The sequence below is a fragment of the Benincasa hispida genome, chromosome 9 (assembly GCF_009727055.1).
Source record: "Benincasa hispida cultivar B227 chromosome 9, ASM972705v1, whole genome shotgun sequence".
Classification (NCBI taxonomy): domain Eukaryota; kingdom Viridiplantae; phylum Streptophyta; class Magnoliopsida; order Cucurbitales; family Cucurbitaceae; genus Benincasa; species Benincasa hispida.
Window position 1 is genome coordinate 17948114 of NC_052357.1, and position 26833 is coordinate 17974946.

General features: G+C 30.8%; 1 long non-coding RNA gene across 1 annotated transcript; it reads left to right on the forward strand.

The window, feature by feature from the left end:
* The first annotated feature begins 12676 nt into the window (after positions 1-12676).
* LOC120086873 lies at positions 12677-14742 on the forward strand. The gene is made up of 5 exons (XR_005484357.1): positions 12677-12895; positions 12990-13106; positions 13195-13363; positions 13448-13520; positions 14535-14742. It is a non-coding gene; the product is annotated as an uncharacterized LOC120086873 (long non-coding RNA).
* Positions 14743-26833: the final 12091 nt, after the last annotated feature.

Below are 26833 nucleotides of genomic sequence, written 5' to 3' on the forward strand. Positions count from 1 at the left end.
TAACGAAGGACACTTCCTTCGATTATGTTCTAACTAGTTACAAAATCCATATCATTGTCGAGTGGCTGGTTCTGTCCAATCCATCTCGTTGTGATAACGTGAACTTTTCGATCTACCAGATTTTCTCAACAACGATGGATTAGGATGTAAGACGGGCATATTAGGGTACGTGATCCAGTAACCTTCATGCGGTACAGGTTGAAATTGAGGAGGGTAACATTCAGCATACGTTGACAATTTATAGTAGTCCTTAATAAAATATTCGTAGTTCATGTTAAAATGTGAGCAAACGGCCATAAAATACGAGCATGGAATGCGAAATGCTTGCCACTTGTTACATGAATAGTACCGCTCGGACCTGTTTAGCCTTAATATTTGAACGTTTCCTCCTTTGGTATTGAGACTATAACGTCCGGTATTCACATGAAACACACCTTCATACCGATCGTATGATTGTACTTCATGTTTACTAGATCTTGCAGCCCAATTATTTATTTTCTCGTGTGCGTACCTGGATTTTTACTCCACTTAGTATTATAAAATATGTTTGAAATAAATTGTTAATAACATATATATAAAAAAATAATAATATTACCGGGTGTATTTATCTTGACTCTCCAATGCATCCCTTATTTCTTCTCTTCTTTTCTCGAAATAGTTCACGCATTTGAAGAATGTTATCTAACCAAGAGCATTTATAGGCAAAATTCGAGCTCCTTTGAGAAATCCATTTATGCACTCTGATAGATTTGTCGTCATCCACCCATATCTAAATCCTCCATCATGTACTTGAGTCCATTGCTCTAAACTAATGTTGTAAAAAAACTCAGACAGCTCCGATATATTCCTTTGATATCTTCAATTGCTTTGTTGAACTTTCGAATTTGAAACCGACACCCGACACGATAAACATAAATTTTCAATGAATTAAATTTATACTTTTTATTGAAGTTGTATGTCGTAAACAGAAACGATGGTGACATTTCGGTCCCATCCAACCATTTGCTGGGTTGTTCACTGCTGCGATTATAATAGCATGTCGATCTGAAATTAAACACACATCTTCATGTGTTACAATTTCTCTCAGGTGTTTCAAGAACCATCCCCATGAGTCTGCGGACTCTTCATCAGCAACGGCAAACGCAAGTGGAAGAAGATGGTCGTTCGAGTCAATTGATGTAGCAATCAACAATTTTCTTCTATATTTGGTGTACAAGTGTGTACCATCTATCTGAATTATCAGCCGACATTTATTAAAAGCTTCTATACAAGGACCAAATTCCCAAAATACAGAAGTTAGGATAACATGGCCTTCAGTAAGCATTTCTTTAACTTTCTACTCTACACGTGTTCCGGGATTGGTCTGTTTAACCATATATAACCACCTGGGTAATAATTTGTAAGACTCATCTCAATCACCAAACACTTTAACCAACGCTTTTCTTTTACCCTCCCATACCCTTCGGTAAGGAATATGATATCCAAACTTAAATTTGATATTGGACTGGAGTTGTGCCAATAGATGGTTTTTCTCTTACGGTGTCACAGAACTCCAGTGCAATAATTAATAAATCCAATTGCACGTGACTTTGACTTAGTTCTGAATAAAAACATGTATGTTGCTCATCATACTTAGTGATCTCGAACAAGTCATGCGATTTTTTTTTTATTGCACGAAGTCTCCACTTGCAACCTTCCTCCCACTTCTTACACCGAATTTTCCAAATCGTCGGTGTAGATTCAACAATCTCATATGGTGCGTGACATTTTATTGCAAAACATTTGACCGCGTGTTGTAGCATTTCCTTGTCTTGAAAAATCATCCCTTTATACAATTGAGTATTGTCAACATCCACAGGGTCTACAATTGGGTTATGTTCTCGAATGCTATCCAGTACATTCATATCCAAATCATTGAATATATCTGAAAGCATCTCATGTTCACGACCATCGAAATCCAACTCTTCAAATACATCACCCGTTTCTATTCTGAAGTCTCTGTACAGGTTGTTAGCTGCCATATCTTCATTATCACATGGCGATGCAACTGACTCTGGATCAGGATCGATACATTGAGTTAGATTTTCAAACTGGTTAAATGATGTATCATGATCCACCCCTATCCTATTTACATTTACATACAAATGCACTAAATTTGGCAGTGGCATTGCCATTGAGAACATCAAGTTCATAGCTTGTGCTTTCGAAATAAAGAATGACATAAACCTTATTGATCCTAATGGTTTTAGATTAGGATGTCTATATATTATTTCTATCTGATTTGCTCTCATATCTACACTAAGTAACATCTCAACCATTTCAATGAATGGTTCAAATACAATTTCAGTGTAAAACTCCAACTTGGTAGTTGGTCATAGTCAACTCCATCAATACCATCAATCATATTACCATTTGTAAACAACAAAAATCTCAAGCATTTGCCTGTCATTTTCTAAAAAAAAAAAGACAAACATCAATTTTTTGTATTATACTTTTTATAAGAAGTATATTAAAAAATATTAAATTGTTTAAAAAATCACAATAATTTTACTTTTTATAAGAAGTATATTAAAAAATAACAATAATTTTGTATTAAATTAAAAATATTAAAGTTTTTAGTTTATAAACATAAACTTTTTAAGTTTTATGAACATAAATTTTTTAAACATAACAATAAATTAAACTTTTTATAACTATTTTTAAAAATAACAACAAATTAAACTTTTCAAATTAAAATGAGGTAAACTTTTTCAAACTTAATACAAAATAAAAAAAATAAAATAAAATTTAACTTTTTCAAACTATTTTAAACTATATTTTCAAAGTTAATATTAGAAAATCAAATATCATAAGAAATATATTAAAAAAAATCACAATAACTATCACAATAATTTTGTATTAAACTATAAATATCAACTTTTTAAACATAACAACAAATTAAACATTTTAACACTATAAACATCAAAGTTAATACTAAAGAAATCAAATATCGTATGAATAAACTAAACTTTTCAAACTATACTAAACTTGTTAATTATCACAATAATTTTGTATTAAACTATAAATATCAACTTTTTAAACATAATAATAAACTAAACATTTTAACACTATAAACATCAAAGCTAATACTAAAGAAATCAAATATCATATGAATAAACTAAAATTTTCAAACTATATTAAATTTTTGAAACTATACTAAACTTGTTAACTATCACAATAATTTTATATTAAACTATAAATATCAACTTTTTAAACATAACAATAAAATAAACATTTTAACACTATAAACATCAAAGTTAATACTAAAGAAATCAAATATCATATGAATAAACTAAAATTTTCAAACTATATTAAACTTTTGAAACTATACTAAAATTGTTAACTATCACAATAATTTTATATTAAACTATAAATATCAACTTCTTAAACATAACAATAAACTAAACATTTTAACACTATAAATATCAAAGTTAATACCGAAGAAATCAAATATCATAAGAATAAACTAAACTTTTCAAATATCATAAGTTCAACACATAGATTTGACAGTAGTTCTCTTTTTTCCTTCAAAGTGACAACGTTCACCCTTTTTTCCTGTTATTTGTTATCTAACAATAACTACAAGAAATTTTAAAAAAATTAGAATCTATAAAAAAAATAATATAAGAACAAAAATAAAATGTATAATTATTCTTAAAAAATAAAAATTTAGTAGAGTAACGAACCGGTATAGTTTGTGGTCAAGGGTTGTGTGAGAATAATTTGTATTAAACGAAATACAAGAAGAGAAATGGAAATGGAAAGCAGTGAGTTAAAAAATGGGATGAGAGGGATATTAAGAAGAAGAGAAATAAAAATGGAAAGCAAATTGGAGGAGAGGAAGATGATTTCGAAGGCTTATTTTTTAAGGCAGTGAGGGGGCAGTGAGCAAAATTAAGGGGAGAGGAAATAAGGCTGCAAAAAATTATCGAGGCAATGAGCAAAAATGAAGGAGACAGTGAGTAAAATGAAGAGGAGAGGTGGTTTAAACACTCGACCCACGGGTTGGAAATTAAATGGGGTGGTTGAAGAAGGCAGTGAGCATGCATAAGGCTGTGGAGAGTAGAGAGCAGCATGCATGCAGTCGATCAATGCATGCAGGGAATCGAAGCAGGGGCAGCATGGCAATGTGACTTGACAATGCATGTCGAGGGTTGAAGTTTTGACATATATAAGTCGAAACTTCAACCTTCGACTTATCTTCCTTGTCGAGGGTTGAAGTTTCAACTTATGTATGTCGAAACTTCAACCTTCGACAACCCTCAACATACACGTAGGCTCCCACTTTTTCTTTGATTATCGAGTTCTCAACCTTTGACCTCCATATTAATCGAATCCTCAACCTTCGACTTCTAACCTCAATCTCTCAAAACAACAATATTTTTCTAATAAATTTCAAAACTACCCTATTTTCTTAATATGTTTTGAAAACAACAATAATATAAAATGTCCGCAAAAATGTGTCTATTTCAAGAACTTGATAATTTACATCGCCATTTCTAAATCTTTCCCATATTGCTAACTTATTTCTACAATCTTCATATAATTAAAATAATCTCTGTTCATGCGTGAATTTGTGTGGATTTAAATGCTAAAACTCAAATTATTAATGGTTAACCTTGAATGAGGAATATAATATAAAGAATAGATATTTTACTTTGTTTATTATTTTAGGTTCTGTTTGGTAATTGTTAATGATTCGTTTAGTAACTATTTCATTTTTGTTTTTGGTTTTTGACAATTAAGTTTATTTCTTTCTCATCTTTTACAATGACTTGCCTATTTATTAAGTACAATTGTTGAATTATTAGTAAAATTCTACAAACAAAAACAAATTTTTAAAAACTGTTTTTTTTTAACTTTGATTTGAACACAATCGATCAAATTGTACCGAAAAGTCTTTTTAAATATTAAAAAAAATATTTAAAAATATTTAAACTATACTAAAAAGTTACTTTTGGAATTTTTTACTATAAAGTAAATATTTTTGAAAAATTTCTATTTATGGTACCCATCACATTCAATAATCTATATATTTTCTTTTTCATTTAAAAGATATGATATTTGATAAAAAAAAAATAATTATTATAAAAAGATTAAAAAATTAAAGCTTTGGAAGGAAGATTGGTATATTCGGTGATGGGATTATTTTGGAATAGACATTCTTTTTCAGACATGATTCGAAAATCCGAATAAAAAAAGAATTTTTAAAAAAATCTTATTCTCCTTTTTCTTCGGCTTTTTTGTGTGGATATAATCCCTAGAAAAACTCGCACGTGTGATTATGAAGTTTCGTGTGGCCTTCTTATTGCTTTTTTAAATTCAAATTCAAATTATTATTATTATTATTATTATTTGTAAAGGCCAAATTCCAATTAGTAATGTCCTTTCACCTCCCCTACTCTCCCACCCAAATTAATATATATATATTTTTTTTATTTTCAAATTGAAGTGTATCACATGGTTACAGTTTTTTCATATCATTTCACACATTTAAACAATATTATTGTGTATCACATTTAATTTAATTTAGGTTTAAATGAATTGAATCTTATTTCACTTTTCAAGTTCATTCAATCATGCTTACATTCAGTTTTCAACTTTAAAAATATATATATAACTGTTTTAAACCTAATAAATATATACATTCATATGTTGATCCTAACTTATGATACACTTAAAAAAGTATATATAACTTCTCTTTTAAATAATTCATTTTTGTTAAGTTTGATATTGAAACCTTAACAACAATTTTCATTTCATTGGATATTAAGTGACGCATGAGGACAAGTCATCAACAAAATAATTGTCTACTCATGATATTAATTGAATTTTAATAAAGTACATAGCAACATAGTAGGTAAAGATTGTCTTGGTAACCTATACTACAGTTGTACGAATTATATTCCAGTGACTTGTAATTTGAGAACTATTGAGTAATTATTTAAAGCCAACATGACCACAACTTAATTGGAATAAACTTATACTATTGACTTCAAGGTCAAATATTCAATTCTCTCATCCTACGTATGGTTAAAAAAAACGTCAATTTCAATGTTATTTTTGAAAAGAGAACACATGTGAGGACAAATTGAAAGGAAAAGAACAAATTAAATAGAAAATATATTTATTAAGAAAAACTATGAAACAATGTACATCATATATTTTGAAATTATACCCGACACGAGAAATTGTATTTTATATATATTATAATACAAATTAGAATTTCTCGTTATTTTTTAGTGATTACCAAGAGTTAAATTATAGATATCGATGGAAATATCAAGGCCTCAATGATATGGAAAATTCAATGAAAATATAGATAAAATATCGATTTTGATGAATATTTCTAAAAATAAATTTAAATCAGTAAAAAAGTATTTTATTATTTTCAAATAAATAACCATGTCTATTATTTATATTATATTTGTATTAGTGAAATTTTGATGCTTATTTTTTGGGTTTCATGAATTTTTCTATGATATAATAGAAATATCGATTCACTCTCATATCGATATCGAACCCATGAAAACGTAGAAATATCAATGAAAGTATCGACATATCGATAATATCAATGAATCGATGGAGATTTAATACTGTGATTGGTACCATGTTTAAAATATATTTCGAATTTTTTTTATGGAAGAATAAGAAAAGAAATGAATATAAAGAAAAAGGAAAAGGAAATTTCCGTTGCAACAGCAAAAGGCGAATTGAACCGAAAGCTAGCCGACGTGGGACCGAATCGCCGAGCAAAACAAACGCAACGGGCAAAATTCACGAGAGATTTAATTTTAAGAATTTAAAATTTATCTTCACTCTAAAAAAATAATAATTTTAAAAAGTACGAAGCCACGTCAGCATGGGGATCCGGGTCTAATTAGATGGTTGGTTGCCGCTTCACGAGAAGGCGTTGGCCTGCACTCATCCGTCGATTTCGATTATGACCTGTCGTACGAATCGACGTGCGACATATGAATCCTATTATAATTTTGGATTTTTCTGCGTGAAAAAATTATAATAATAGTTGATTTATCCAATAAATCATATTTTCTGGTAAGTGCATTTCTTTTTAGAGTGAATTTGAAGTAGTTAAAATCAATCAAATAATTTTTTGTACACTTTTAAATGCAATTTTACACTATTAAATTGATTTTGAATTATTAAAAATATTTTCAGAATCATTTTGAAAAATGATAAAAGTGATTTTAACTATTTCACAAATATATACTAAAGTAGCATGTAGTTTAAAAACATACCATAAATGTATACTAAAGTAGCATGTAGTTTAAAAACTTTTTTTATTTTGACCATATGTAGGGAGGAATAATCAGACCTCTAACTTCGAGATTGTTAATATACACTATGTCTATTGAATTATGTTCATTCTGACATTAAAAATTATAGTTGAATTTTCTTTATAGTATTTTTACCTAATTTTGTAGTTAGGTTAAGTTTAATTCTATCGAATAATTCATGTGGTGATTTGAACCCTATACTTGAATGAGCATGGTGATAATTATAATAATAATAATAATAATAATAATAAATAAAAAAAAAAAAAAAATTTAGGTCAAGCCTGCATGCATTTATAGTACAATCTAAATTGCACTAAATAAAAATCTGTCATGTGATAGTTTTCTTTAATGGTTGTTCTTATTTTTTTCCACCATGTATAAAAATAGTTGTATGGGGTTAGGTGCCCTAAAAGAATATTTAATGCACTCATATTTTTGGACTTCATCTATTAGAGATAGTTATTCTCCCTTGTAAATTCATGACCATTCCCTTATTTAATCTACGTGAGATTTTGGTCACATTTCTAATACTTTGTAAGTAAAAAGGACATATGGAGATAGTTGCAGCATGAATTGCACCAAAGTATTGGTTTTATAATATTCCAAGTAATTAAGTTTTATTGGCAGAGCTTTACTCCTTTATACTTTATATATAGACATTCTCAATACTTTATAATTAAAGAGGATACATGGAGATAGTTGTAGTATGGATTCTACCAAACTATTGCCCTTTAGAATATTCCAAGTGTTTATTTTTATATTGGCAGAGAGCTTTACTCCTTTCTTTATACTTTATATATAAATAGAGAAGGATGAGAATTAATATTCAACGATTAGATAAAATAATATGTGATTTATCTACTCAATTATGTTTTGATTGATTATATTTCACCAAGATAGTATCATGGGTTAAATGATAGTGTGTTGTGAATATTAAAATTTTAAATTGAATTAAAACCAAGTTTAACCTACGTGAAATGTAATACATCAATGATAATTTAAAAAATGGGTTCTATTTAATTACGTGTTGATTTTTACCTGTGTTCTATAATCTTAATGAACTATGGGCTTGTCTCCAAATTTATAATCAAAATATGCAATATGATTGAGGAACCAAAGGTGCTCAATCTGATTGTATCTGAAAATTACATGGAACTTACTACTTTTACTGTTGTCATTACATTCATCACTATAAATATTGTTGTCATTACAATAAGATAATTATGAATCTATCATTGTTACCATTACCTTTGCCTTTACCAATTGACCCTAAACATTAAAGGTAAAGGTAATGGTAAGAAGACAATGTGAAGTAAACAGCCTCAATCTGTAATCAGATTATGTTTGCAAAATGCTTAAGTAAACATGATCAAAAGCAATCCAATTATGTTTGTGATTAATGTTGGATTTAATATCCTAAATCTCGTTCACCTTATAGTTTGTAATTTTTTAAATACGAATTATTTATTTAATAAAATAAATAGTATTTTATTTGACCTTTAGATAGCACTAAATCAATACAATAAACTAAGATCCAAGGTCATTTAATGAAACTTGAACAGTATGTGGTAGATATACAACTAGATCATATTCAAGTAATGACCTAAAAGGTCTACAATATATGGTTAAGGTTGGGGGCCTTATCCTGGTGACACTGCAGATACGACCCACTTTTTAATAGTTATATGAGCTGTAAATGCTACAAACAATATGATCCATATTGTGTTGGGTTGTATGCTCTAAAGCCTTTAGTTTTATGTTAGTCGAATCAATGGTTGATTGATTTTATATTACTTGTTCAATAATCCATTAATCTAAGATTCAAGGTTATCTTATGTAACTTAAACATGTATGTGGAGACATATAAGTGGATCATGTTTAAGTGATAACCTAAATGGTATTAGTATATGGATAAGGTGGGTGCCTTATCTTGATAATACTACTGATATGACCTACTTTGTAGTTGTTACAATTGTTGTAAAGTTCTACAAATGATCTAATCCTGCCTATGAGGGCGATCCTTTGATTTGTATGGGTGAGAGTAGTCAGATTCGTCGACTCGATAAACCTACCATTTTGGAGATTCATCTTAATAGGGAGCTGGGAACACAGCTACACAAGAAGAAATGCATTATTTCTTTATAGTTAAAGCAAGAAGATAAATTGCTCCCTTTAGGGTTGATTTCAGGGTTTGAACAATGAGGCACCTCACCCTCTCCTGGCCCAAGAGGGGCTAAATCATAATTGGACTATGACTAATTGTTTATTAGAGGGATTCGTGGTACTTAAGAAGTGAGATGTAACTACAGGGTAAAACGATAATTTGATTCAGCTATACTTACGAGCAATTTGTGAAGAGTCAACGCGTTATTGATTAGTTATATTCAATGGACACATAAATATCTATAGTGTGAAGAGTTTAGCTGTCGGTCTTTAGTGAAGTGACCGACAATTAATGAATGTTGATTAAAAGAATTCAATTAATTAATCTTGTATCATTGAAGCTTCAATCTATAGGTCCATAAGGTCACCTCGTTAGCTCAATAAGAAATGATGAGAATCAAATTAATTTTGGGGTGATTTGAATTGTTCAAATTAATTAAAGGGAATTAATTATATAAGATACAGTTAAATATTGTATATTGATACATTAAATAATATAATGCAAGTTGATACATTTGTATGAGATTAATGATTCAAATATTAATTATATGAATATGATTCATATAAAAACTATATGTTAAAAATTTAATATGAATATGACATATATTAAATTTATATAGTTTTATGAGAGAAATAAATGTTTGAATATGATTCAAATATCAATTATATGAATATGTTTCATATAGGAACTATATAGTAAAATTAATATGAATATGATTCATATTAAATTTATATATATTTTATTGAGAGGTATTATAATTTGAATATGATTCATATAAAAACTATAGGTTAAATTTAATATGAATTTGATTCATATTAAATACATTAGGTTATTTGAGAGAATAAAAAACTAAAATTTATGTTATATGTGATATAATATTAACTATAAATTATATGTTATATGTGATATAACATATAGTTTAAATATATATTAATTTCTTTTAATTAATTTGAACAATTCAAATCGCACCAAAATTAATTTGATTCCCACCAGTCTTCATTGAGCTAAAGATGGGACTTTAGGGACCTATAGATTGAAGTTTCAATGATACGAGATTAATTGATTAAACTCTTTTAATCAAATTAATCAACATTCATTAACTGTCCACCACTCCATTAAAGACCGACAACTAAACTCTTTCTACTATAGATATATTTATATGTCCATTGGATATAACCAATCAATAGTGCGTTACCCTTCACAAATTGCTCTTAAGTATAGTTGGATCAAATTACCGTTTTACGTCTATAGTTACTTCTAACTCTTTAAGTACCATTGATCCCTCTAATGAACAATTAATCATAGTCCAACTATGACCGAACTCTTCTTGGTCTAGGAGAGGGTAAGGTGCCTTATTGTTTAAGCCCCATAATCAACTCTTAAGGAAGTAATTTATCTTCTTACCCTAACTATAGGAAATGAGTGAATTTCTTCTTGTGTAGTTGTGTTCCCAATTCCCTAATCAGACGAATCCTCAAAATGAAAGGCTTATTAAATCGGTGAATCTGACCACTCTCACCCATACAAATTAAAGGATCGCCCTCATAGGCAAGAGTTCACAACTCACTCAGGATTAAGGTCAAGTCATCTACGGTCATCTTGGTAAAATGTAAGTCTCTTCTAACAACGGCGTTACAAAGAGATACTTCATTTCGTGGTCCGGTCTTTATATAAACTCTTTTGTATAAGATACCCCCTTCATGTATCTCCACAAGAATGATTAGGATCAAATCATTTGTAGTACTTTACAATAATTGTAACAATTACAAAGTGGGTCGTATCAGTAGTGTAACCAAGATAAGACATCCAATCTTATCCATATAGTACAAACCATTTAGGTTATCACTTAAACATGATCTACTTATATGTCTTCACATACATGTTTAAGTAACATAATCACCTTGGATCTTAGGTTAATGGATTATTGCACAAGTAATATAAAATCAATCAACCTTTGATTCAACTAATATAAAACTACGAACTTTAGAGCATACAACCAATCATATTGTTCATATGGAGACATGTGAGTGAGAGTATCCTATATAAAGAGTTTATATAAGAATGGACCAAAAAATGATTAGTTTCTCACAATGACACTATTGATTAAAGAAACTAACTTTTCACTAGGATGACCATAGGTAACTTGACCTTAATCCTGAGTGAGTTGTGAATTCCTGTCAATGAGGATGAACCTTTGTGTGAGAGTGGCCTTTTTGTCGATTCAAAATATCTACTATTTTGGTATTTTGTCCGAGTAGGGAGCTAGGAACACAACTACACAAAACGGAAGTCGCTCCTTCCTATAGAAAAGGAAAGTAGATTAATTGTTCCCTTTATACCTGATTTCGGGTCTTAAACAATGAGGCTTCACTCTCTCATTGGCCTAAGAGGGGTTAGTTTATAGTTGGACTATGAATTATTTGTTCATTAGAGGAATTAGTGACATTTAAGGAGTTAGATGTAACTACAAGGTAAAACGATAATTTTGATCCAACTATAGTTACGAGCAATTTGTTAAGGGTCAACTCGGGGCTTTCTCAAGAATGAACTTTCGAGGACGAAAGTTCTTTGAGGAGGGAAGAATGTAACACCCCCGGAGTTTTTTTTTTAAGAATAAACTTTCGAGGACGAAAGTTCTTTGAAGAGGGAAGAATGTAATACTCCACACATTTTTTTAGTAATAATGTAATTTCAGTAACTTTATTATTTAGAATTTCAGTAATTTTCATTAGTTGGAGGGTTTTTTTTGGAATTTTGGACTTCAAGTATAAGTGCGGGAATTTAAGTGTTGGCGTGAAAATTATTCAATTTTGAAATTCAATTTGAAAATTAATGGCATGAATTAATTTTCTTTTGAAAAGGAAAGGAATTAAATAGTATAAAGTGGAATAAGGAAATGATTTAAATATAATTATACTATTTCCTTTTTAATTATTATTATTATTATTATTATTATTTTATAAAATAAAAAGGGAACTTGTCTTCTTCCTCACACATACCGAAACCCTTTCCCCCAAATTTTTCCTACCGTTCACGCGCCCTTCAGCTCGCCACCTCTAGCCACGAGAGTTTCGCCGCTGCCAGTCCGAGCCGTCGAAGACCGTCGGTTCCAACTGCCTCCACCAGCCGTCGAAGGTTGTAGACTGCACGAGCCAAGCCAGTCGCCCGTGCCGCCGCCGGCGCCGCTCCAGCTTTTGACCGCCGCGTGCCGCACCAATCTCGCCAGCCGGAGGAGCCATCTGAGTCGCCACCGCCTGCTTCGCCCTCACGCCGCTCGATCCGTCTAGTTCCACTGCTGACCGTTCGCACGTCGCCAACCCAGCCACCGATCTCCGTCGGTCACTGCCTTCCTTCACCGCCGTTTGTCGGATTTTGGCTTGTGGTGAAGTTTTGGGTAAAATATGAGTCTTTTAGAATTTTCTTGAAGATTTTGGTTACTCAGTTGGTTTTGGCCAAAATTGTTAACACTCATTATGTTTGGGCCATAGATTCAAGCATTGAAGGAATTTTAAGGTCGAAATGTGTTGTCAGACATTGCGCAGGATTAAGTTGGGTTCGCAAATGGATTTGAGTTTGAAACTAATTTTGGACTAAGCAACATTTTGGTAAGTATTTAAGCCTTGGAAGGATTGAATTAAAATGTTGTTGCTAGAATTTGTTTGAGGTTCTAACCATTATTATTGAATTGCTTAGATTAAGGCATTTATTTGAGAGACTGAAGACAATTTGGAACAAACTACACTTTGGGCTTTAGATTCAAGTTTTGGAGAACTTTTGAATTTAGACGCGAACGACTTGAGTTTGATTCCAACAAAAATTTGGTGTTATAAATTTGAGGTCATCTTGGTCTAACCACTTTTGGGTAAGTTGTGCTGGTAATTTGGGAATGATTTAATGTTTAAAAATTGGGCTTAAAGGTTAAGATCGATTTTTTTCCATGTTCTAGGATCTCATTCAAAAGTTGTGGAAAGTTAGAAAGGAGTTTGTTCGCTTGACTTAACTTTTGGACTTTATTTGAGGTAAGTAATCTTACCACTAGAACTGCCCACGGGCCAGGCTTTAGTTGTATGCTAGCATGGTGAGTGTATGTTATGGTAAATTGTTAGCATGTTGATTGATAGTATGACCTGAATCAAAATATGTTTTGGCACGAGTTCTGAATTGTTTAAATACACACCTAAATCAAATTAATTTTAGTTGTATGCTAGCACTTGATCGTTAGTATGTGATGGTATGTGTTTTCATATGTCGACGTCTGATCTGCTGGTGTTGAGGCATACTTGTATGTTGTATAATATGTTGTTGAGGATTATGTGTATGTGATGGAGCCATGGTACCAAGGATTTCATGTATATTTTAGAATTATACGGTGTTGATTCTTTGAACGTTGAGACTGTGTGAATATCCTCATTGATTAGTTAGATGCTCACCAGCTTTGTGTTTCCTTCGGGATTCATCAGTTTTTGTTTCCTTCGGAATTCACCAGTTTTGTGTTTCTTTCGGGATTCACCAGTTTTGTGTTTCCTTTGGGATTCACCAGTTTTGTGTTTCCTTCGGGATTCACCAGTTTTTTGTTTCTTTCGGGATTCACCAGTTTTGTGTTTCCTTCGGGATTCACCAGTTTTGTGTTTCCTTCGGGATTCACCAGTTTTGTGTTTCCTTCGGGATTCACCAGTTTTGTGTTTCCTTCGGGATTCACCAGTTTTGTGTTTCCTTCGGGATTCACCAGTTTTGTGTTTCCTTCGGGATTCACCAGTTTTGTGTTTCCTTCGGGATTCACCAGTTTGTGTTTCCTTCGGGATTCACCAGTTTTGTGTTTCCTTCGGGATTCACCAGTTTTGTGTTTTCTTCAGGATTCACCAGTTTTGTGGGCACACTTAACTACAATAGGATAGGACTCAGTCTCTTGTCTGTTTCATGTGTTTATGTGCCATATGCGGGTATCTAGAGGACATAGATGTCTAGCCTGACCCCAGTGATGGGGCTACTTACTGAGTATTTCATGCTCATTCTTTCTTATGTTGATGTTTCAGGAAAAGGTAAAGATGTACCGGTGATGGCGTAGCGGAATTCATGATCGTGTCACTGGGACTAGACCTTTTCGCTTTCGCATCTTGAAATCTGTTATTTGGTTTCACTGTTTAAAATTTATTACTAAGGATTATTTCTTCTATATGACTTTGATTAGCCTTTAAGAATTTTGGATACCCTATTAATTGTTTTAACAATTGCATTTAATAAACGTCTTTTGAACTTCTCTTATTTAATTAGCATTTATTTCAAATAACTGAGCGTCATTTTTAAATTTTGTGCATGCATTTATTTTAGTAACGGCCTTACCTAAGTCCTAGGGGGTCGGGTTGTTACACTGACAGTTAAAGATGAAAAGATACGCGAGTACCCGTTGCGGAAGTGATCACATCCGATTTCTAATTTTACATAACATATAGGAAATATAAAGAACGGAAACAAGATATACAAGATCTATTAAGCATATATTTGTGTAGAAATTAAATAGGAAAAAGAGATTCAAAAGTCACATACCCTTGTAGACTAATCTCTTCTCAATTCTTCTTCAGAACTCGAACACAATTAACACTTTGATCGTAAAAATTAGGGGTGGAATCGGTTCGGTTTCAGTTTTTTTTTTGTTCTTCTTCCTTCCAAGTTCCTCAAAGCGAACGAAGCGACGAAAATTTTTACATGGACTAGCTCGAACGAAGCGAACGGAAGAAGAACGGCGAAGCTACAAAAGAAGAACGACGAAAGTAGAATGAAAGCGGCGGTCTACGAAAGAAGGACGACGGTGGCGAGGCGAAAGTCTTTCGAAAGCGGCAGAAGCAACGGTCCTCTGGTTCACGAAACAAGAATGGCGTTCGGCGAAACTTTCCTCTGGTCTGGTCGACGAAAGAAGAACGGCGGCGGCGGCGGCAAAAAAAAAGCCCTAGAAATTCTCCTTTCGAAAGTGCTGCGATTGCGAATGTGTGCAACTGCAGGGGTGGAATTGTTGTCCGCTGGCATTGAGTTAAATTTAGGTTATTTATTATTAAATAAATATTAATATTATAATATATAATATATATATATATATAATATTTTATAATATAATTTATATTTTAAAACGGTTCGGTTCAGTTTTGAAATCGATTTTCAAAGCTTTTGAACTGAACCGAACTCTTTAAATTCGTTTCAACTGCCCAACGAACGGCATCGAACCCGAAATTTTTGGTTTTTCTGATAAATCGATTCGGTTTCGGTTTTGCATTTCGTTTCGGTTTGAGCAGCTTTGTTGTCCACCCCCTATAAAATGCGGCAATCAATCGAACATCACCATGCGGAAACCTCGTTATTCTCGGGGTAGAGAATCGTTGAGAGTTGTGGGCTTCAAGATTAATTTGGAGAAAAGATTTGAAAGGACAAGGCAATATCACAACCCTTCATAATCTACACTTTAGGAGTATTTATAAGTGAGCAAGAGGAAGATGAAAAATCCATTCATCTTCCATATACCAATTAATGAGAGAATATGAAGAGTCAATTTAAAACCAATTCTCTAATTAAAAAATATCTAATTAAACAAAAAACTAAATTTTCTTTAATTAATAAATATACATAAATTAACAAATTCATTCATCTTTCATATACCAATTAATGAAGAATATGAAGAGAAAAAGTTATTTAAAACCAAATGATCTAATTTAAAAAATATTTAATTAAACAAAAAAGATTAATTTTTCTTGAATTAATATATATACATAAATTAACTAATATTAACCAACAATATTTAATATGGATCAAATTTATATTAATATTTGTATCATATTCAAATAATTATTTTTCTCTCAAATAAAACTTTATATATAATGTATCATACACATTATATTATATCTAATAATTATATCTTATATAATTAATTCTCTTTATTAATTTGAACAATTCAAATTAATCCAAATTAATTTGAACAATTCAAATTAATCCAAATTAATTTGAACAATTCAAATTAATCCAAATTAATTTGATTCTCACTTATCCCAAATGAGCTAATGAGAGGACCTTATAGACCTATAGTTTGAAGCTCCAATGGTACTCGATTAATTAATCAAACTTTTTTAATAAATTAATCAACTTCCATTAACTGTCGGTCACTTCATTCTGTTGGGTTTGATGCCCTAAACTCTTGTAGGGTTTTATAGTTTGTAAACACATGTATGAACAAACGCTTGTGATGTAATAATATGAGATATTTTCTTCACTTTTGTCTATGAAACACGAGATGTTTTATTTACATTTACCACAAATCAATAAACTAAGATTCCTGGTTGTCGTTGTAACTTAAGTATGTATGTGAACACATACAAATGGATCATGTCTTAAGTGATAACCAAAATGGTCTGTAATATATGGATAAAGGAGGGAAATCTTATCCTGATGACACTATGGATGCGACCCACTTTGTAGACCGTTACAAGTGTTGTGACGTGCTACAGATGGTCTGATCCTGATCTTTCATGTGGAGACATGCGAGCGAGGATGTTCTATACAAAGGAGTTTGTATAAGACCGGATCACAAGAGTGTTTCGTCCCGTTATATGAACGTCGTTCATGCATAGAGACTTTATTTTCACTAGGATGACATAGGTAACATGACCTTAATTCCTAGGTGAGTTGGGTACTTCTACCTTTGTGGGGGTGGTCCTTTGATTTGCATGGATGCGAGTGGGAATAGATTTGCCGACTCAAAACCTAACTAACTTTGGGATTCGTCTGATTTGGGAGCTGGGAACTCCAGTTATACAGAATGGAGATTCACTCTTCTCTCGACAGCAGGGTAAGTAGAAATAGAATTACTCCCTTAAGGGGATAATTCCGGGGGCTTGAACAATGTGGCGCCATACAATCTCTCAAAGCTCGAGAGGTGTCCATCATCAGTAGGACTATCATGTATTGTTCATTATAGGGATTCGAATGGTACTATAAGGAGTTAGATGGTAACACACGGGAAAAAAGCGAGTAAATTGGCCCAGCTGACTGTACGAGCATCTGTGTAAGGTTTATCGTTACTGTTGACTGGTTATATCCGATGAACATAGAATATATATTAGTGAGAAAGTGCAACTACCCACCGGTCTCCCTTAGTTCGGGAGTGTGCCCAGGATTACAGTTACAGATGGTGGATTCTCGTGACAAAGAGTTTAATCAGCTATTCACGGTACGTTGGAGCTGCTTCAAGCTACAGGTACCACTTAAGGTCCCTTGGTAGCTCAATGGATTCAAGTTGAGAATCAATTTTTGGGTTAGTTTGAAAGTGTTCAAATTTACAAGATGGAGTTTGTATATATATGATATAATTAACTGGTTCAATTATATAATGAATATGATATGATATATGAATATATATTAATTGGAGGAAAAATGATATAAATATGATTTATATCTAATAAGAGAAGAAAATGACTATGGTTTAAATGTTACACATGATGTGATATTAAAACTATAGGTGATTAATATAATATGATATGTTAAATTATATATATTTATTTATAATTAAAACAATTATGAGATAATTGTAGGCGGTTTCTCTTTTTAACCGTGCGTGAAGTGGGGGTTTTATTCAGTTTTCATAATTGAAGGATAAAATGAATTTTTTTTTTCAATTTTTTAAAAAGCTGGATCACTTTTAAGTAATACAACATATCGTTTAGCTCACGAGAGACTACACGAACGCCACATCAAATGTTTGTCTAAACGATCGTGTACATGCGCCATTCTCTAAACAATTGTATAGCTTTTTTACTAAACGACCGTGTGTCAAGCGAGCTTCACTAAACGATCGTGTAAACGATCACATGGTTTATAATCAAGCACAAAGTCTATACGATAAACACTAATACTCTCCCCTATTGCTTGGTCGTTGAGTTCATGTTGGATTTTATGTCCTAAAACTCGTTTAGTTTGTAAATTAATAAACATATTCTGTTTTGTTTTTTTGATAAAGTTGTTATTGAAATTGTAATCTTGAATCCAATAAACTAAGGTCCTGAGGTTATTTAATGTAGTTTGAACTTTATGTAGTGACATAAATGTGGATCAAGTTCAAATATATAACCAAAATGGTCTATAGTATATGAATAAGGTTGGGCGCTTTATTCTGGGGACACTATGAATGCGGCCCACTTTGTAGTAAGTAAAAACAATGTGATCCTGAATCGTTCATATAGAGATATGTGAGTGGGGGCATCCTATGCAATGAGTTTGCATAAGACTGAACCATGAAAACTTTTTACGTTCTAAATGCCGTTTTATGTATAAAACTGACTATTTCGTTAATTGATGACCTAGGTAACTTAATCTTAATCTTGAGCTAACTATGAACTCCTGTTCACTCAGAATTATCCTTAGATCTGTATAGGTGAGGGCAGCTCATCATCGCTGGCCCAATAAGATCAGATGGATAGCTGGGAACATAAGGTACAAGACGAAATTCACTCATACCCGTTATAGGAATAGTAGATAGGTTGTTCCATTTAGTATCGAATCCAAGTCTTGAACAAGGGGCTCCACCCTTTCTTTGGCCCGAGAGGGGTTCGGTTTATCGGTTGGACCTTAAACCAATTGTTCATTAGAGAATCAATGGAACTTAAGGAATAGGATGTAGTCTCGGGGGTAAAACGGTTTTTATGACCCAACCGAGATTACAAACAACCTATGAAGGATTAGCTTACTAATCATGGTTATATCAAATGGACACAAATATATCTATAGTGAGGGGAGTGCAACTACGGGACTATAGTGTAATGACCCGTTAGTTAACGAATGTTGATTAGCTTCGTCTAAAGAGTTTAACTAGCTAATCTCGGATTGTTGGAGCCCATGATCTATAGGTTCATTAGGTTCCCCTACTAGCTCATATGGAATAAACTTAGAATAGTATGATAGAATAATTTGAATTGTTCGAATTAGGTGAAGAGAGAGAAACTGACAAGTATATGTGATATAGTGATCGGATTTTTCAGTTTAGAGATAAAACTTTAATATGTAAATGTGATTTAAATATCAAGAATATGAATACGTTCATGTTCAGAAGCTCGTAAATAATGGAAATGGTCAAAGATGGAAAAAGTCAAAGAGTTGACTTTTGACTTTGAAAAGTCAAACTTTGATCGACCTTTTATCAAATGTGATTTGAATTTCGAGAAAATGAATTTGGATTCATGCTCGAGGACGTCAAAATTAGTCAACATGGAAAAATCATAAAAAGTCAAAATGTTGACTTTTTGGTCCAAGTTTGACTTTGACCAAATGACTATTTTGCCCTTTGACTAAAGTTAATGGGAAAATCCAAACTTTTATTGGATAATTCCACTAACAAAATAGTGGGCTGGGTGTTACTTATAGTGGAGACATTATACCCACTTAGATAGTAGATTTTAGGTGTTGGGTTTTTATGAATTGATTTCATGCAATTGTTGCATGACCCTTTTCTATAAATATGGGCTTTTGAATTTGGATGAAAAAGTTTTGACAATTTGCCAATTTTTGTTTTCAAATATGGGCTGGAAAAACAAACCCAAACCCTACCCAAATTCCATCTTCTTTTCAATCTCTTTCTCTCTCTCGATTTTCTTCATCCATCGGGTCTCACAACCCGGTTCTGAGTCCAGTTGATAGTTTGTTAACTCTAGTGGTGGTCCGAAAGAGTTTGGGTTGAGATTCAGCAAGGAAAAGCGAGTTTCAGGAGCTTCAAAGGTAAGGTTTCAAATATCCAATCCACTTCAATTTGCATGCTTATTTCCTTTTGTTTAGAAGCAATTAGAGTGTAATTAGGTCCTAATTCCGTTGCATATGTCTCGTGTCCCATCAGTTCAATCGTTATTTCCTCCAAACCTCTACCAAATCTAACAGAGCCTACACCTCCTGGATTCTCACTCCTAGAATACCAAGGTTACTGAGTGGTGGTGTTCGAGAGGTTACTTGTTCGTGGAGAAGATTGTTCGTGATTGACCAGACAATTGGGTAGACGATCGTAGAGACAACGAGAGGTTGTTGTTACAGACTCCACGAGAGTGAGAGAAAGTCAGAAGAAAAGTTCTTCAAAGGTATGTCTCTTGTTACTTTGGTATTTAATTTCTAAAGCATGCCGTAATTTTGTTAAAAATGCATAACTAGTTTGTATGTTTGTGAATGCTTGTAATTCCGTCATAATGAATTTGAACAATGTTGCTTCCGCTCACAGGTTCTCTTTGATAAGAGTTCCTTCACATTCAAGATCGATAGTTGCACTCTTCACAATACAAATATATTTCTATGTTCGTTGGATATAACCAATCAACAGTTCATCGACCATTCATAAATTTTCCGTAAGTACAACTAGGCCAAAATTACCATTTTACCCATGTAGTTACATCTAACTCCTTAAGTATCATTGATCCCTCTAATGAACAATAAGTTATAGTCTAACTATAACTAAACCCCTCTCGGGCTAGGAGAGGGTATGACGTTACATTGTTCAAGTCCCGAAATCAGCTCTTAAGGAGAAATTTTTCTACTTACCCTAACAATATAAAAGGAGTGAATTTCTTCCTGTGTAGTTGTGTTCCTAGCTTCTCAATTAGACAAATCTCCAAAATGATAAGCATATTGAGTCGGCGAAACTGACCTTTTTCACCCATATAAATCAAAGGACTGCCTTCATAGGCAGAAGTTCACAACTTACTCAGGATTCAAGTCAAAACACCTATGGTCATCTTGATAAAATGTAAGTCTCATCTATCAACGATGTTATATAGAGAGACTATTCATTTCGTGGTCGGATCTTATATAAACTTTTTGTATAAGATATCTCTGCTTACACATGTCTCCACATGAATGATCAGGATCAGATCATTTGTAGTACTGTACAACAATTATAACAACTACAAAGTTGGTCATACTCGTAGTGTCACCAAGATAAGGTACCCAACCTTTAGGTTATCACTTAAACATGATCCAACTGTATATCTATACATACATATTTATGTTACAGAAGATAAATGTGGATTTTAGTTTAATGGATTCAACTAACATATAACTACGAGGTTTTAGGGCATACATTCCAACAAATGAATGTTGATTAATCCAATTAAAAAGTTTAGTTGGTTAATCTCGAATCATTTGAGCTTCTAATTTGTAAGTCCAATAAGTCCCCTTGTTAGCTCACTAAGGATATAAACAAGGATTGATCGTTTTGTGGAATAATTTGAATTGTTCAAATTATTTATGGGAATTTGAGTAATTAATTATATTAATATGATTAATATAATGTATGATGTATATCGATGCATTATTATATATAGTTAATTATAAATATGATTTATAATTAAAACTATATGATATGTGAGAGAGAAATATTTAAAATGTGATTCAAATATTTTATACTATAGATTAATATTTAGTATGAATCTGATTCAGATTAAAATTATAGGTTAAAAGAGGAGGTTACATTATAATGTGATTATAAATGCATATAACATGGTTACTAATAGTTAGATTAACCATATTATTCATATTATTTAATTTTAATTATATTAAATATAATACTAATATTAGATAAAATAACTCCCCACTAAGGGAGTTATTTCCATATAACGTGGGAAGAGAGTTAGCGTAATTCCCTCCCCTTCTCTTCCCTCTTTAACTTTGCATGAAACACAGAGAAAGATCAGACTCTCTGATTGCTTTGCTTTTTTTTTGCTCTTACACTCACTCAAAAATTTCCCTCTACCAAAATTCAAGAAGCCCACACCTTCATCATTATGTCCAAAGAATAAAAAAGACTCCATATTTGTGGTGTTCTTATTGGGTAGAATAATTTGTGGGTTTTTCACATAAGGTTTACCTTAAAAGGAGAATTTCGTGAAGATTTGGATTTTCTATAAAGATATTAATTCCTTCATCTCTGCCTTTCTAATTGAAAAAAATCTCTATGCTTAGTCTAAATTAGATCTCTGTAAAATCAATTTTGATTTTTTCCAATCTCAATTCAAAGGTGATAATTCGCTTTTGCATTGAGATTCAATTCCTTCAATTGAGACCTGTTACAATTGATCCATCAATGAAATCTTATTATAATCACACCAATTTTTAGGGTGATTTTGATATTAATCAAGTTAAAATTGGAACTACAATGTGTTTGACATTCCTTTTAAAATGTTTATAGAGAATTAACAAAAAAACGTAGTAGAGTTGGGTAAAATTTTTAATAGCGGTAGAAAAATGTTGTTACCAATTAAAAGTGTTTTTTCTAATGGTTAATGATAAAAAAAAAAAAAAAAAAGTTAAAAGATTGATATAATTAAATTTAGTATAACCCATCAACTTAGTTTTTTTTTAGAAAATTAGTGATTTAACATGGTATTGGAGTAGAAGATCATGTGTTCAAACTCTTGTAATTATCTCGTTTGAGTCCATTGATGATTTAACAAATAGTTTGTTTCTTAACAAATTTAGGAATAATTGAATTATTATATCTGAAAGCTCACAATTTGTAGCTCAACTGGCATAAGACATGAATTTTGCATCCATAGAATTGGAGGTTTGCCTCATATGCATAGTTGTTACACTAACAAGAAAAAAATTGTAACAACTCAGTGGTTTCATGAATTAATTAAGTGTTGTTACAAGTTTAGGCATCCGTTACACAATACCATTTCCATATAAGCAATCAGAATCACTTGTTAGAGATATACTAAAAGCACTCTATATACTATAGTCTACTACAATTATTCATCTCAACCCTTTAACAACTTGAGTATCGGGGTGTCAATGACTTGACATCACACTATTATTCAGTTTATTGATTTTGTAAGGCACTTTTACTATTTTCCACTAAAACACAAACTTACTTGATTCTTTTTTTAGCATCAACATTAAAGATTAATACCATTGTCACAATTAGTTTCAACTCGAAGATACATCATTGACTTCATATACACATCATGTGCCCAAATAATTTTTACATATTAGAAGTTTCCTAAATTTCTATGAATTGATTTTTTAAATGATATCACATATACAATTTAAACGTTTCCCTTTAAGTTGTCGTATCAATTTTCAAAATTCAAGAATTAACCTAAAACCGTTCAAAATCAAAAATGAAAAATGAAAGGAAAAAAGAAAAGAGAAGAAAATGTCACAAACTCTTTAAAATTAGAATCTAGAAAAATAATAGGGTATGAAATGAAAAAATTGTGGAGAATTATTTGGAATGGTTGGTGCCGACACCTCATTGAAGAGTCGACAACTAAACACATTTGAACCACAATGTCGGACCATTCCTCGCCTACTCTTTCAAATATGACAATACTCAACAATAAATCATGATTTATTATTATTTCAAAAAAGGAAAAAAAAAACTATTTTTAATGGTCAATCTATAATTTTAAATTGTATTTAGAGATTTTTTTTCATTTTGATTCTTTCTTTTTCCTTCTTGAGAATAGTATGATTGCGGTTGCTGCCATGGAACAATTAAAACGTGTTAAAGATTAAAATATAATATCTAAACTTAGGACGGATTTATTGGCCAATCTATAATTTTTATATTATAATAAATTTAAAAGAAGGTTTTACACCCACCCCACATTTTTTTAACATTAAAAAAAAACTCAAATTGTAATTTATATTATATCAAAACAAATTGAATGCAAATTGAGCTACATTGAACCTTTAGGTGTGTTTGAAATATATTTTCAAGTATTTAATTTAAAAAATAAATCATTTTAGAAGAAATTAAAGTGTTCGATAATTACTCAAAATAGCTTTTCAAGTGTATTTTAATCAGTTTTGATCAAAAGTGTTTCAATAAAAATGAATTTTTTGAAACACTTCTTTTCGCAAATTAATCCAAACAGACTCTAAATTTTATCTTATTTACAAATAAATTCATTTATTTAACGAATTTTAGTAGACGTAAAACTTGGTTTGGAATTGCTATAACTTTTAAAATAATTATTAGTAGTTATGCTATTAGAAAAATAAAAGTAAAATAGTGTTTGGAAAAGTTCAATTTTGAATAAAAAGAAATTAGTTACGATGTTTAGTAAATTAATACTAAATTTATGTACTTTAGTTATATGCACACAAATATACTTCAATTATTTTTTATATTCATATTTAACTTGTGATTTATTATAATATAATTATTTGAAAATATATATGATTTGAATGATAAGTAATTTGGTTGATTTAAATTTTTTATAAAATATTTTTTTAAAAGAATAATTGTTATAAGAAATTAAACCAATATTTTATGTTTAAAATTTTAAAAATGAATTCAAACCTGCTTATCAAAGCGAAAACATTGTTGGTAGGCCAACATGATTTGTATGGAATTGATTTTGGAGGGGTCGAAAGTAATTATGAGTTTAATGTATTTAGAAAATAAAATTGGTTATTTATGAATTTATTTTAAAAATATCGTTGGCTGTTTATTTTCATCATTTAGGATTGATAAAGAAATTGTGTCAAATGGACTCAATTTTAGGGTATTTTGAAAAAAATTCACAGATAAATTTATTCCTTATTTTTATCTTATCAAATGCCATTATCATCATTAGTTATTATTGTTTTTTTCATTATTAATTTAGAAGTTTTGGATATTTCTTCTTTTTCAAAAAACAGAAAGTTTTAGATATTTTTATTATAAATTTGGAGCCTTGAGAATAAGCATATAAAGAAGTTTTTTCTTATTTAAAAAAAAAATAAAATGGAAGATTTCAAATACATTATTTCCTTCTCAAATTTTATTTTTTAGTTGGAAATTACAAAATTATAAGTTTTTATGTTAAAATTCTTTATTTTATTGATTTTAGAAAGAATAAAAACAATAGAATAAGAATTTCATCATACACGTTTTTTTTTTTTTTTTCGTTTTTCGTTTTTCAAAGAAGTTCAACATAATTTTTCTCAAATTATTTTTTTATACATTATTTTCTTTTTAGATTTTATTTTCAAACCATTAATTGCATACATGAAATTTCTTTTACAAAAAAATACCGTCAACATTAATTGCATACATGAAAGTTAGGAAAATTATTTTAAATGATATAACTGCAAAAAATATTTATAAATAATAGCAAGATATCACCGTCTATATGTGATAGATTGTGATAGACAACGATCGACTACTATCTATGTCATATCGCTCTCTATTAAGGTCTATCACATATAGATGATGATATCTTGCTATTATTCATAAATATTTTGATTTATTTTTCTATATTTGAAACAATCCTGAAAGTTATTTTATGAATTTTTTTTCCCTTTTCGGTTTGTTTAGTATATTCCTTTAAAATAATAATAAGATTATTATAATAATTAATATTGTTTTGTTTTGGGCAGATTTGTGAATGTTGAAAGTTTTTTGACTAGTTGCATAAATAGAATTTAAGTCCAAAATAATAGAATATGTAGTACAAGGATAAAATAACTGCATATATAGATAAAAAAAATGGTAAAAGACTAAAAAAACCCATGCCTAGCCACCATTTTTTTCGCTTCTTCCCGATTTTCTCAAATTAAAAGTTATCATGATAGCAGCTATTAGTGATAATCACTGATAGCTGCTATCACTGATAGTAGCTATCAATGATGACCACTGATAGGTTCTATTAGCTGTTGGTCATCATTGATATCTTCTATCAATTGCTATCGATGATAGTTGCTATCAGCGATAGCTTTCAATTTTAGAAAAATTAATACAATCTTGAAATATTAACTTTTAATTTGCTATCAATTATTATTAGCTATCATTGATTCACTTTCATCAATTGGAATCAACGTTAAAATATTACTATTTAAGGCTATTAGTGGCTATCAATGATAGATTTATAAATAGTGATCAACTTTGAAAGAAGACCAACAACTTTGATTACCATAGTAGTTATCACTAATAATCTTTTATCATGACTATCACTGATTGACTTTCATCAATTAGAATCAACATTGAAATATTAACACTTAAGGCTATTAATGATAGATTTCTATAACTGATTATCACCTTTGAAAGAAACTCGATATATAGATATCATTTAAGTTTTATCACCGATATCACTAACATCACTCATATTGTGGTTATCAGTGATAGCTTCTTTCACTGATAACATCACCAATAAAATGCTATCAACGATCTCACTGATATCATGCTATCAGTGATAGTTCTCACCGATAACGTGTTATCAATGGTAGCTACTATCACCGATAACGTGTTATCGGATAACTTCTATCATTGATAACATGCTATTAGTATTAGCTCCTATCATTGGTAACATGCTATTAGTAGTAACTTCTATCAATC